At 55.0% G+C, this 15,070-nt stretch overlaps 1 protein-coding gene across 10 annotated transcripts in view; it reads right to left on the bottom strand.

The window, feature by feature from the left end:
- Positions 1-14,786, bottom strand: part of LOC122379904 (tyrosine-protein kinase Src64B-like) — a 55,678-nt gene extending 40,892 nt beyond the window's left edge. For 3 of the 10 annotated variants that reach the window (XM_043362520.1, XM_043362526.1, XM_043362525.1), the window contains exon 1: positions 14,515-14,786. The gene's annotated coding sequence lies outside the window, so the exon portion shown is untranslated. Of the gene's footprint in view, positions 1-9,413; positions 9,602-14,514 lie in introns of those variants that run through there. The other 7 variants (XM_043362519.1, XM_043362522.1, XM_043362518.1 and 4 more) reach the window with 4 other exon arrangements.
- Between the last annotated feature and the right edge of the window lie 284 nt (positions 14,787-15,070).

Below are 15,070 nucleotides of genomic sequence, written 5' to 3'. Positions count from 1 at the left end.
AAATGTTGTACATTAACGTCTTTGTCTCATCAGTCGCAACTCTCATATTATGTACATTTACACAGAACAGAGACAAGTTGTCATTTTTAGCATCCAGCTTCATCCATCATCCTCTTTTGCTTCCCATCTTAGGAACGTCCAGCGCCCTAGTGCACCACCCTCCTCGTCAAGGGCTCGAGTCCAGAGCTCATCATCTAGAACTCAGAGTCCATGACTCAGTCAGAGTCCGGACTCCACGGTCCACTGGGACCGCACGCGGTGGGTGAGAAGACAAACGCGGCCATTGGAGCTCACTTTCGTTGAGCTCGCTGGCGGACGGCCGCGGCGGAACTTTCTCCCCGGACGTACCGGCCGGCGCCCGGCGGGGAACGGTGGTCTCTGATTGATCGGCAGCTCTCAGTTCGAGCGGTCTCAGTGTGAGCGGTGGTAGCCAGTCTCATATACCCTGTAAGCGGACACATGACGCCTTGACCCACTGTTGGGCGGGCCTTGGAGATCGGTTTCGATTTTGTGCCGTGAAAATCGTAAGGGAATATTTTTTGTGAAGCATTGCACAGTGCAATGTGCATTCAATACGAAATGTTAGCTTAGCGATAGCATTTGAAAAGTGCAAAAACGTTCTAAATTAAAAAAAAAAATCATGCCATGACTGCCAAATCATGTTTTGCTGGCAAGGAGGCAAAGACAGTTTTAAAATGGCCCAGCCACTGCCTGTTCCCAAAGCCCTTCACCGCCCTACTACCTGGTGGGCCGGATCCGGTGTCGGGACACCAGCTGGTCCATCGAATCACCAAGCAACGCGTGCCCGGGGCGCCGGAAGCGACGCTCCCCAGTTCGCAGCGGCGATCGATAGAGCGGGGGACGCCGTCGCCGCCCTCCGAGCCGCCGCCGGTGGGGAGCGGAGCCGCGCGCCGTGACTCATTTGTGCTGGCCGCCGCTGGCCCTGCTCCGCGGCGGCCCGCGCTTCACCAGCGAGCGCTGTTCACCGCCGCCGGCCCCTGGTGCAGGCCGCCGTCCCCGCGCGAGCACGGCGCTCACTGCAGCGACCACCGGCAGGGCCGGTCCAGTCAGCGTGGCGCAGGAAATGCCCCGACCGCCGGGCGCCGCCGCCGCCGCCACCGCCTTCCTCCGTCTGCACCACTGCCCCAATCTGCACTGGTACAAAACCACACCACAGTGGCAGGACAGAAGACAGGGTGCCGAGGACAGGGTGCAAGATAGCAGGCGAATATCAAAGGGAAGTGAACAGGAAAGGCACATAAAGAAGGGGAGCTGGTGAAATCAAATTCTGCGGTTCGAAGCTTCATAAGCTAATAGTGCTTAAACAAAAATCGCCGACACGGAAAGAAAACGTTTCAGACTAGCGAACGGTTAAACTTTGCCAGTCTTGGACAAGTCTAAAACGACATTACTGATTGTTTTCAACCCATAAAACAGTTACGAGTGAAAGGCAGGCCCACTGGTCGATACCGGTGCGTGTTGACCACCATTAGTTGAGATTAGCTGTCTGAAGGCGCATACCAACAGATCAGTAATCTTCTATAATAGTCGTAGGGTCTCATTTATCTTGGTACCGTTCGTTTAAAAAGGGGACATTGTGGGGACGTCATAGCACTGCTGTCATCCTTGCTTTTCTACGAGTATGGGATGCTATTTCAGGTTATTGGTGCTTTTTTGGGATATCTGAAATAACAAAAGGTACAGAGGCAGCAAAACTGCCCGAAATTGTGCTTTCTATTGAGTCAAAAATAGAATTCAATTTAGACGGTGTATTAGAATGATAATTCAATCTCGGGGGGACATAAACCCTTCGAGGTGAAGTAGTTTGCATGTGGGCCGCTCTGTTTTCACTTTAAGCAAATATCTGGCCAATTTCCATTTTCCATTCCAATGGGCTCCACTCGCTTCCTGCACAGAAATAAACACGGTTCTTTGGGAGGAGCTGGCATATTGCCATCCGCCCTGTCGCAAATTCATCTATACATCACGGTTCCAGATCGCAATAAAAACAGTGTATAAGGAGTTATTTTACTTTTCGCGTCCACTATTCAAGGCGATAAAAGGAAAGATTGATGAACGATTGGCCATGCAGGATCAAATACCAGACGCGATGCCGGGCTAAAGTAACATTCACAATGACTGATACTGTGACATGAACTGTAAACATACCGTGACGACAAGCGTAACGGGTACCGTGACGGCGCACGTGACGAGGTACGTGATAGGGCGTCACGAGACACATGGCGTGACGAGCTCCGTGACAATGGTCAGTCGGTGGTGCAGCAGCACGTCACGAAGTTCGTCACACTCGCACAAGACAAAGGTCCGCTACTGGCAGGTTATCGTGGGTACGCGTTTTGGCCATTTGGGAGATTCGGCCTAACAAAGAGTCAAAGGTCATCAGCCGAGTGCACAGCTGACCACTAAAGGGCAGGTAACGGACCGGCTGACGCGTGCAGGAAACGGAACAGAGCCGGATGCGCAGCACTGCCTTTATGTTGGCAACATAGCGCTAAGACAATCAGCAGCAGATAATTGAGCATGGAAATAGGGTGAAGTGTGGAAAGGGCGAAGTGATTCATTCCTTTCGACACAACGGAGCTCGCCCATCTTCCATGAGCTCTGCCCTGTGTCTAGCTCAGCCAGTCCATATCGCGCCTCATGAGCCCCCTGACTGTCTCACCGACTGGCGTCGCCTCCTCTGAGACGATTTCGACCGGGGGTGACAGCTGGCAGTCGCTGCGGTCCCTGTCAACACTGTCAGCTGAATGTGACAGGTGATGGACTGACAGACTGACATGTCACACAGGATGAAAAACAGCGACTGATTTGTGCTAGTTGTCGCTGAGGTCGACTCAATTTGGGGTATCAGCGACTGTGCATGGGAATGGCTGGACAGTGGACCGCGGGACATGTCCTTCACGTACCGCTGACAGTTACTTGGTAAGCGGTAAATGTTAAATGCCAGCGATGTTGGTTAGGTGTTTGTACAGTCGAACACCTTAAGGTTAGAGGTCGAGCTCAACCGTTAGTATCGGTCATCAAACTCTCAGTATCCAGTCGTGATAATTCAATACCCATGTCAACACCAGTCGTTAACCGTCAGGACAATTCGGTGCAGCGCGGTCAACTGTCAGTGGCCAGTCAGAGGTCATCGCACTTCAAACTTCAATCAAACACACTCATCAAACTTCAGTGAAGATTGACATCATTTTTCACACTCTTATTGACGAACGCAGTCAAGTGGATTTGGCACTATGCTCAACGCTAAACAGTGTTAATAATCGGTGAGAAAAATAACCGTCACCCAGCAGCGACCGCTAGTCATCTCTGACTGCGGGCCAGCATGCCCGTTCGCCCAGCTTGCCTATTTTCTCTGCAGTGGCTGTGGCAGCACTGTCTGCCGCCGTTCCCCGCCGCCTCTGTTCAGTATCCCGCCGCACGCGGTGGCAGTGACCCCGGCAGGCGCCGCGCTCCATTGTTCTGTCCTCTCTCAGCGCCGGTGATTAGGGAGACGACTGCCACGCCCGACCCGGTCCTCGCTGTCTCGGTAAGTGATTTCCCGAGTAACGTCACTGCCGGCCCGCGCCGCAGCTGGGTCAGATCCCGGGCCATTTGTAGTCTCTCACCTCTGCGAGTTTTCAGCCGCGTTCCCACGTGTTCTGAGACACTGAGGTCATGCGGAAGCCTACAGAATGGACAGGCGGAACAGCGGAGCAGCTGTCTCGGGTCAACCATCGGTGTCTCCAAGTCAGCCGCGGGTCGCACGAGGACGAGACAGACGATTACGGATCGACAGCCCTAAATGGACCGACTACACGGAGCCCAGAGCTGATAGCCGAAGACATCGCGGCTCGGTGGCGCGCCGCCTCTGATCAGTCGACATTTGTCGTGTCGTGATACATCTCCGCCGTGGAATGGAGATAAAGTGATAATATAACGAATACAAGAATGGTCTATGATAATTGGAAGTGGATACAACTGCTCGGTCACCTCTGATTAGTATGATCATAGCCTGAAAATTCATGTGAACACTTAATTTTCGGTTTTCTGCTTACGGATTTCTCAGGTGTTTTCACCATGCCTCTAGTCCGAAGCATTCGTCACAACATCTTCAGTGATTTGAGCACAACTGCTAATAACCTCTCTCACTGAGCGCATTACTTTCAACATAAAACCAACTACTAGATGGAGCGCCACAACTTGGAACCATTTACAACCTCTTCGGCTCACTTTATCCACCGAACCTGCTTGGTGACCCGTGCGACTAATTAGAGTGGCTTTGGCGGGCAGAATCCCGATATATCGGCTCTACTAACTGCACATTATGGCCTCACGCTACCCGCTGACATTACGGTCCAGCGACTTGCCGTGATCGATGAACATTACGAGAGTCGGAAGTTTTACCCATCCCTTGTGTAAACGACCCTCAGCAGTAAATAGAAATGCACCTTAGTACTTAAATAAAAGGGAACAAGCAGCCTGCCGTGGACACATTCAAATGCATTCTGTGTATAAAAACAGTTAAAATTTCCGTCTGCATTCCGATATTGGGCTTCCGAGTTCACGTTTAAAAGCAAATATGTAAGCCCGTTTTGCATTCCAATCATTTCCATGGCCGTGACGAATGCCATGTCACCTAGAATGCCATTCCCGTCTCTTGTCGGCCGACGGATGTCCGCCATTTTCGCCAGCTGACCGGAAGCTCCCAGTGCCGACCCCGGTGTCGGATCACCGGCCGCCGTCGGTCTGTCCCACGTGCCACCTCGCCCCCGACTGTGAGCCCCGACCCCTCCTCTCCGGCCAGTAGCCGGGACCGAGCGACGCGCAAACAAGGGTGTGGGTGGTCGGTAGGCAGCGAGAGAGACGCCTCTCCGTCCGGTAAACGGCGGCCGGCGGTCATCAACAACAGAGAGTCTGCCACGCCTCTCATAGTTCAACAGCACAAAGACGGTGGCGAGGCCAGAAGTTCGGCCGACGACTGTCCCACGCTGGTGGAGTCAGCTGGCCTCCGCCTTTGCCTTGGGGTCAACGGCAGTGCAGCGCTCAAAGCGCAGTGCGAAATGGGTTGGAGACACGGGCGCGTCTCCGACTTGGCGATTTGAGCTCTAAACCAGTTCACATCACCTCCCTGACATACACCCGCCGTAATGAAGCCTGCTGACCGCTCAGGACACCTGGCGGCGGTGACTTCAAAGGCAGGCTCGCCCGCTGGAATCACGGAGGCCTCCCCACTCCGGGACAAAACTCGGGCCTATCGGGTGGAGGATCTACCGCGGCCGCGCCCAGCGCCGCCGGCCGGCCGTTCTTAGAGTCACTATACGAAACCGGCGCAGGTGCGCCGCCACCGCCTCGGGAAGCGTGACGCGCCGGATTGGTCGCAGCGCAGACGGAGCGGCGCCGGTCGGGATGGTGACGTCAGGACATGACCCACTGACCGGGCTGTTCAGCCCTGCCACGGCGTCACGGCCGGCGGATACCGGCCACCGTTCCGTGCTTCTATCCTCAGGATACAGAAATCCTTCTCCTCCACGCCGCAACCCCCCTCCGGGCTGGACAGGCAACTTTATCTCATGCGGGCTGCTCCCTTGGAGCGGCACCGCTGCTCCCGAGGGAGCGCACCCCGTAGCCGGGTGCAGTGAGTGCCTTGGGGCTGGGTGGCCTGTCCTCTGGACGGGCTCAGCCCCGGCGACTCACTAGGGTGCCTGCCCAGACCAATGTCTCCCCCTTTATCCTATCATCCTCCCGGCTCTGAAATGGTCTTGCCAGACCGAAAGGGCCTAGCCCAACAAAACAAACAAAACAAAGGATACCGGCCCGTGACGGATCAGCTCCGTGACGGCGCAGGACCGCTCCGTGACGTGTCCTCAGTCACGGTCCGGCAGCTGAGGTCCGAGTGACGGTCCGTTCGAGTCAATGACCGTTCCTGCGTGACGGTCGAGTGGGTGAACAGTTGTCCAGGCTAGTCCTGGCCAGTTCGGGTTCGGTGTTTCACGAACAAATCTTACACACATCTGCCTCTCCTTACGGCTTATAAATGTTGTATGTTTTTATGTCGGTTCAATACAAATTTTAATGATAAAGGAATTTGTCATCATTTTGTGGCGCCGTTTATTAATAATATGGTAAGCGTTTTTGCTGCATACAGCTGCTCATCAGGACAGTCTAGCATCCACATCGCACTCGATGACCGGAAGTGGGACAGTTCCGACGTTTCTTCCGGTTCTAGTTTCCGGGGGGTCGTCCCAGAGATAACGCTGAGGAGACCGGGAAAGGTCAGTACAAAGGGCGTTCAAACAAAACTCGATCGCAACGCGATCTGTCTTGAAAGTGGACATCAGCATTCGTGACGTGCAAAGAGCATGCAGATTGCAGATAGAGAATTATAACATGTGTGTCTATTATTAGCCGTCCTCTGTATCACACCTCAAAGCAGTTTCCCTAAGCTGAAAATGATGCCATGTCTAGCTAGCAAAAGGTGACGGAAGTGTTTGCTCTTCCGAGAAATGTGAAGATAGCTCGTACTTTGATCGCAAGCAGAGTTAAATTTCAAGGCTACGATGCGCCTTGCATATACGATGACGACATTACTTATGATACCGCCGGCCCACACTGGATTTTGTGCAGCACTTTGAACAGAAAACTACTGCGGCACAGCACGAATAGACACCATTTATATTCACAAAGAGCCACGAGCAATAAAGTAACCACAAATGCTTCGCTCATCACGCAATGAACGTTGCCACCCCGGCAAAGGAACGAGGCGTGCACTTGGATGAGCCATTAGCGACCGTAACGACCGCAACACGCGTCTTCCTCACGGGACCGGGACACCGGGCGCCGTCAGTTTCGCAATGACACGGCACAGCGAGCTCAATCGCCACCTTTGACACGGTCGAACCGCCACAGACGGGAAAGCACAATCGAACATTTCACGGCACTTTTGCCCATTCCCGCCCGGCGCCGCCGAAGCTGTTTTTGATGGGACGTTGAGCCCCGGTCCCACAGTGTCCGTGGGTTTCGCCACTTCTTCCAGTCCCTCGGCCAAAGAGACATTCCTGATGGGATCGCGCGGGTCCCCTGAGCGGGGCTCACTCGGCGCGCGGGCCTGTGATCCTGTGTGCCCCTGTCCACCGGAGCCGGCCGTCCAGACCTCGGCCGACCGTGTTTCCACCTCATTACAATTCAACGATTTACGACATGGTTATTACAAGGTACCGCCGCCAACGGCCGGGGCCGGCGAGCCGCGCCCCGATGGCCGCCCTGCTCGTACTGCGCCACGATGGCCACAGTGGTCGTACTGCGCTACGATGGTCGCACTTTTTGTACCGTGCCACGAGTTAGACATAAGCTGCTCACATGCGGTGAAGGCTGTCATTCTTTATGGACAAAATTAGCGACCATGGTCGCTAAAGACGTGATATTCGCATTGGGTCTAGGATATAATGCCATGGCGACCCACTCTAAAAGGACATTTCTACAGCCTCCAGCACCAATGCTGCCATCAAATCGTTGTCCTATGGGTCGCCTTGCAGTATACGGCTCACAAAGCAAGCCGTTATACACAAAGCCCTTTTGGCCGTTTGTGTGAAAACCGCTGTTTGTCCCAACATCGATCATCTGGCTAGACCAAAATGGCGGACTGGGTCCGACTGGAGGTTGTGGTGTGCGGATATCAGATACGAGAACACACTGACTTCCTCTGCCACTGCAACCGCAGCGCGCAAGGCCGAGGCGCATCGCCCGTCCGTCCGCCCGTCCGTCCATCCGTCCGGTTGGACGGTCCGGTCCGAAATTCGAGTCAGACCTCACGTCGGTACGGCGAAATGCGGCTGACAAGTTCACGGCACTGGCACTGCGCCAGAATCTGACAATCTACGACCCGGCTTTACCGAGCTACGAGCGGCTCGACTGGGAAGAGCCCACCGGATGGTCGTCCGCTCGGCCCGCTTGGACAAAGCCCAGATGGAAGTAGTGCATTCGCATGCCGCTATGGGACTCTGTTTATGAAGATAACACACCGGCGAAGACTCAAAGTGGGTCCGCGATCCCCATACGGAGCTGCAGGGCCGTACACCTCAGTGGCGAGCCATCGAGCGGGCTAAACAAAGCTCACGGCTCGCGGCTCCCAGGCGAGGTGAGACGGACATCTGCATCGTCAACGTGACATCAGAAACAACAGCGCCAGTCACAGCTCGGAGGTCCCATGTGAGTCCAAGCTTCTCCAGCCGCCAAACGAACCACTGGGCTGTCCCTCCCGGGGCCTGCGGCGCGGCTGCGGGGGCTGGTGGCATTAGCTGGGGTGTTGATACAGTTGGATGGACCGAGAGTTTGGCCTTGGGTAGTCTGCCCGAGCTTCCAGTCTCTGAACAATCGCGACCACACGGCAGGCACAGAGCCGGCAACTAGCTGCAGAGACTGCAGCAGTGTGCAAAAGGGATAGGAGAAGTAAAGGCTAATATCAAAATAGGAAAGGCATAGGTTATCAAACATATAGGCTCATATTATTTCATTATAAAATATCCAACCGCCTGCTCCTTCTCTGTCGGTGTTCTGTTTTGCCCGTCGTTTTTCACCCTGTTTCTTTTAAAAGTTCAGAGTTGGCTGCTTTGAACCCGTCTGTCAATCCTTGTGACGCACCAAGTGTCCGACTGTCAGCCAAAGAGCATCTCAGCGAAGGCCGAGCCCCTTCGCCAGGAACACCGTGACGCATCGGGTTGGGTCGAGGGGTAGAGAAAGGAGACGTTATATGAAGAGGAGAGAAAGTGCTATAGAGCACTGCAGATTGCAGCGGTCCTATCCAACCAGGGACTGTCAAAGAGCAATGACGACTGACCACTGACCACTGACCACTGGCTACCGGCCGCTGACTGCCGAAAACTGACCACTGACTACCAGTCACTAGTTATCCTTCGCCATCGCCGTTCGACAGGTGTGGTCCCCGCCCTGCAGCGGCTGCCGTCCGCCTCTGGAGGTCAGCAGTTTCATCCTGATCAGCCGGCGGGCCAGGATGTGACGGTGGCAGTAGGATTAGAGGCCGGCCGGCCCATTCGACGCCGCGCCGCGCCACACAGCGTCACAACCGCCGCCCGCGGCGCGCCGGCCCGGCCCAGTCCAGCCCAGCCCAGCCCGGCCGGGCCGGGACGGCAGTCACGTGCCCCGGTCAGTTTGACGTCACCCCGGCACCGGCGGCGTCACGTGCCCTCGCGCCGGTGACGTCACGGTCCGGCGGACCGGCGGACCGGCTGCAGACGGGCCGGACCGGTCCGTTGCCGGTCCCCCGGCGCGGACCGGTTCGCGCGGAGGCGGCGCCGTCAGCACGTACCGAGCAGAAACCGGCGAACGAACAACATGGGCCTGGGCAAACAAGGCAGACGGGTGTCAGAAAAGACGGACCAGCCGTAATCTCTTACCAGTGTAAAATCCAGTCCCTCCAACTCCGCTGCTCCGTCCAGCGCCCGTCCCGTCGCCTCTTCTCTCACTCTCACTCGAACCGCGCGCCCCCAGTCGCCGTCGACGGGTACCGTTCAGTGACGTCACCCGTCGTCGGTCGACGAGCTCCGCACGCGCTCCTCTCGCGTCGTCGGTGCGTCGGCGACTGATCGCTGCGGGGCGCCTCCGGTCGGTCCGTCCGGGGAGCCCCCAGCCCCCGCGCCAGTTCCGTCCCACTATCAGCGCCCGACGCCGGCCTGACCGACGTCCGGCTGATGTCAAACTGACGTCCGGCTGATGTGGTTTGAGGTCCCGCAGAGCTGATGTGCGGAGGCTCACGAAACAAGGTCACCCGACAAGTTTGCAGGGGATGTGTTGCATTGCCGCAACTAAAAAAGCGTTCATCCGACAGAAGCAGTCCACGGTTCTGAATATAAATATTTGTAGGCGAAGGCCGATGATAGATGATAGGTACAGCTGCTGGGTATTCACCTTATCAGCATAAACGGGACGATGGCCAATTGCAAATAAGCTGTGACCGACATTTCCTCTCAGTCCGTTAGATCCACGCATATTGCTCTCTTTGAGTTCGCGCGGCAGCTTAGCGCAAATAATAAATTCGCACAAAACTTTTTTGCACACATACAGCAACAGCATTCATACAGCACGCAAACCGCCACACGGTGAAAATCTCGTCAGTTTTCAGCCATCACTCCGTCTATCTCCGTGTGTCGTATCATATTCCCCTATCATCACCGCTGACGTCCGACGCGACATCAGCGATCTGCGTCCCTAGCTGGCACGACCCAGCCTCACCACGACGGAGCCGTGACTGGGCACGTCTACAGATTCACGCTTGATTTGACCATTTTCGACGCAGTTCGGTCTGGCTTCCCAGGCGCCGGAGCCGCGCGAGGTGCGATCTGCAGGGAGATTTGGTGAGGTGTCGTGAGATTTGAGGGGAAAATTGAGGCTAGATGACGGTAAAATAATCTTCTGCAGGTGTCCGTGGCCCGAGAAAGAGCTGAGCTCGAAGAACCCATCAGAAAAGGTGAAATGGTGAGCGGTTGGATGAATGCAGCCATTAGGCCATTCTTCAGGACAACTTAAATTATGCAGCACCTATGTAACTGGGATTTCCTTTTTGACAATTAAAATTATCTTTTAACATCCAATGAACAGACTATGTAGGCGGACAGACTATGTCTGACTATCCAACAGACATACTATGTAGGCAAATAATTATAAAGCAAAGTAACACAAGCGAATCAGCGCTGCAGAAAAGACGGCTCGACTGATCCAGCCGCCGCTGTGGGCTGGGTGATATCAGTTGAGGAGCCGTGAAGAACCGGCTGGGGCCCGCCACAGATTAATAGCGAGCTGGGCGAGGGGGCAGGGGAGGGGGCAGCGGCGGGTGGTCTCCGAGATTAGTGTGGCCGGCGCGGCTCCAGCGGTGTGGCCCGGCGCGGATCCAGCGGGAGGGGGAGGGGCAGGGAGGGGCTCAGGGAGAGGATGTTGACCCTTCGCCGCCGCCGCCGCCGCCGCCGCCGCCGCTGCCATTTGCATACGAACAAGGCAGGCGGGCGAGCGAACAGCTGTTTGATACAAACCCGGCGCACGGGCAGGGGTGAAGCAGGACCGTTTGTCGTGATTTTAGACCATGACCGGGAGTGAGAGCGTATCCGTTTTTTTATCGAATGCGTAATTTATTCATGCAACTATAAGTGTGAAATCACCATACATAGGACAAGCTGCGCGAAAGGTATAGCGAACAAAGACGCGAAAGCATCGCAGAGGGACATGGTTTTCATATTGCTCCTAATCATCCGTGACTGGTCCAAGAGCGGGACGGTATTTCTTTCAACATACTCAACTTTGATGGGAAAAATATACCGCTCACATTCAGGCGTCCAAGAATATAACGTAGGTGATATTACTGCAAGCCTTTCTCGTGTCAGTTGCAATAGCGATTTACTTAAACCCGAGATTCAGGCTGACTGTATGCAGCGTATGTACATAATTCGTCATCAAAAAGACGTCCGGAGACAAATCGTCTAGTCTAGTATGCACCATATGTAAGTGTCCTCCGACACGACGGTGGCTGACATTCAGCATCTCTGACAGGTGTCTAACTATAGATATTTTTGACAGGGAGTAATTGGGTCTGCTGAGCAAACTCGAGATGCATCAAACGATATAATTGGACTTTCGCGCGATTTGAGCGTGCGCTGCGAATTCCACGAGATCCGCACTCCGCGGAGACTGGTCGCCGACACTGACGAGTGACACTTTGACATCTGTGTTCAGGAGTTTTGGCATTGAGTGTCTCATGTTTTAGTTGTCATCGAGGTCGTTGGTGGAGGGGATGGATAGGGACGGTCAAAGTAGATGGAGTACACGGCGTCTATTTCTGTCGCGAGGAAGAGGTCGTCCCTGCGGCTGTCACCAGCCAAGTGTCCTTTGGAGCCGCGCCTGGCCTTCCTCCAGGTCGTGTCAAACCTCTGTCGCCACTTCCCTGCCGTTCGTGTTATTTCCTCTACGTTCTCCTACTACCCGGAATCACCCCGCTTGTATACCTGCCAAAGCAAAACAGTAACTTTCGGGAAACTCTTGAAGCACGTGGCAACAACCGTCGCTTCAGAGACCACCCTGTCGGACTGTCAGTGATGCGCGGCTGTCTAACCCTCCTATTGCGTCAGAAGAGGCGACCCCACGTCCGCCCCTCCCACCACGACCCCAGCCCCACCCAACCCCACCTCAGACCCAGCCAAACCGCCCAGTTCTCGGAGCCTTCCCTGTCCTGTCGGCAACATCAGTCGACCGTCCGCGCCGGCGGGTGATGGGTAGGTAGGTGCACGACGGTGGCGGCTGGGCAGGTCGCCACCCCCTCCGACAGCGGGGCTGGCACCGTCTCCACCTCTGACGTCAAACGCCGCCCAAACAGCACCCTCGCCGCTGGCGGCGTCATCGCGCGGGCGTCATCCTCGTCATCAGGTGTCATCGGAACCATCAGGCGCGGAGGAGGACGTGCGGCAGCGACGGACTGCTCCGGTCTCCGGCGCCACACGGACAGGACAGAAGAGTACGCGGTCGCCCACATCCCACCTATAGTTAGCTCGGTGATATGACGGCGCTAAGAGAGATGGCTTATTCTTGGCAGGGCTGCGGGCGGCACGATGGGGCGGCGGGGCGGTGGAGCCTCTCCGTTCCTGGCGTGTAGCCGCGCCGCTGTCTGGGGACCCGTGGACGGTGAAACAGGTAGTCACGCACCACCGGGTCCCTGACAAAGGTCACCGGGGAGACGACTGCCAACGGAAGCCGGCCGCGGACGGAGCCGGAGCCCCGATAGGACGACCCGCAGGGCTGACACACCTGTCCAGGCCCTTACGGTGGCGTCTGGGTGTCGCAAGTGTAATTCGGTTTTATGGAGAGGTATGGGTCCGCTCGCTGCGGCTGGATAGTGGTCAAGTTAGGACAGATGAGATACAAGATAACAAATTAACAACTTTGGACGAAGCCAATAAATAGGCGATTTCCAGGTTCGGTCATTTTTAGAAGTCTTCAAAGCCAACATATCCCAAAACTTTCTCGATGAGAACAACAAGAGCGAAAAAAGAAGTCAAGCAAGGCAACGCACGCCAGTGTATGGTGAATTCAAGCTCGACACTTTTACTGCATCACTTTCCAGCAGCAGTTGTTCCCACATTGGTTGGAGACAACACCGCTCAATCAGATGGTAGTTTAGTGGTGAGTGTGGTATAGTGTAACCGAGACAGGTCACAACCGGTGGATTTTCCAGTCCTCGGACACGCATACGGAAAAGTGAAACCAAAGGGACGGCCGCAGCCAACCGACAGCCCCCTGGCCATATTTCAGATTTTCAACTGCACTGCAGGCAGGAGAGATGAGTGACCACTGGACACTGACCATGCACCATCAGCAACGTCGAGCAGGCAGGAGGTTTTCATGGTTGGTGGGAGCTACGATAGATGCTTGTGAGGCAAAAACGAGAGGAAATACGTCAATACTAGCTCGGTAATTCGCATATCCTGATGATCTGCCGGGCGTGAACACAATCATATGTTGGCCACTGCACTTACCAGTGACCCTAGAATACACTTATTCTCGTCAAAAGATGAGCCAGCTCCCACGAAATAAGTGCATTTCGGGTGTACATGAGCCTGAAAGATCGCAAGATTTACGAAGCAAAGCTGCAGAAGTCCTAACGGGACACCAGATGCCGGTTTGGGGGAGGATGTGGGGTCTGTGTCCTCCAGTGGCGGTGAAGTTAGGCCCGTGACCCCTCCCCTATCCCCCTCTCTCCCTCTCTCCCACCGAGCTGAGACCCTGCCAGCTCTCCGCACACGCACTGGCCCGCGAGCACTGACGCGGACCGAAATAGAAATCCACAATTTTAGCCGACAGAGGTCGACCAGAAAACGTCACGGGCTCACAGTGAGAGAAACCAGCGCACGAAACGGGACGACATGAGTGGATACATTTGACTTCATGCACCCTAATTCTAGTAAAGTTACATGCAAATTGTTGCTCTTGAAACTCAAATTGATTTAATAAAAACATCCACAGCTCAGCCCCCGATCAGTTATGATCACAATTCAGCATCCAGAAGAAATGCCTGCATAAGACGTTCTGCAACAATATTCAGTACGTACCTAGGCTGTCAGTATCGCATGAGCTGGAAGCGAAAGGGCCCTCAAGACATAGAGACAGAGGGCGAGCTTATGACGGCAATACTGGAAGCATTGGAAACCCCCATGACATTGTCGCGGAATTTCTCACGATCGGGCACTATCCCTTTGGAATCGGATATATCGACTTTATACGAGCATTTCAACCACTGCAGCCGGAGCTCTACAACTATCATCTGAAAATAGCTCTCTGATAGTGATACACACCCATATTGCTAGATGTGGACACTTCAGAAGAAACGTTTGACATTGTACTGAACGTGGGCTCGCCACTGGCCGTTAGCAGCAGAGGGGTCATATTGGGCACAATACCTACAATGTAAGAAAGAACCGGTCACGCTCGAAGGCAAGATAAGATAGAGTCAACACTCACCATCTCGCTGACGGAAAGACGAGGCACCGGTGTATTGAAGTCTTCCAGGACCTACGGAGAACGGTCTCAACGTCTAGCAAGATTCCTCAACTCAAAGCACACCGCATCTACCTTCTGAACGGCAGCGAAACACTCTTCCCCGCCGAACAAATCAGCTCAGTCCTGCCGCTACAGAAGCGCCGGCTCGCGGGCAGCTGGGAGCCTCAGCAAACACACCTGTGCGTCCGGCAGCTGAGCGTCACTGCCCCTCGCGTTCCCGGTCCGCTACCCTCTCCCCGGCAGCTGGCGCTACCTGTCCGACCTGGGCCGACCGAGTCAGACCTGCCTGCCATCTGTCGGACTGTCTGTAAGCTGGAGTACCGTTAAGCATACCTGCGGCTCACTGAGGTCCAGCTCCGCTATCAGGCAGATGGCAGGAACGTCGCGTTTGGACGGACTGAAGGTCTTCTCGCAAAGCGGTCCACATATGGCGCAGCCGGAGGAAGGTATGGAGGACTCTTGTAGTGACTGAGGCTTTCGGTGTGAATATACTCCAATGTGATGATTGAATAGTGAG

Source organism: Amphibalanus amphitrite, unplaced genomic scaffold (assembly GCF_019059575.1).
Source record: "Amphibalanus amphitrite isolate SeventyFive unplaced genomic scaffold, NRLGWU_Aamphi_draft 000087F_arrow, whole genome shotgun sequence".
In the NCBI taxonomy this organism is placed as follows: domain Eukaryota; kingdom Metazoa; phylum Arthropoda; class Thecostraca; order Balanomorpha; family Balanidae; genus Amphibalanus; species Amphibalanus amphitrite.
This window is presented reverse-complemented; position numbering and strand designations above follow the sequence as displayed.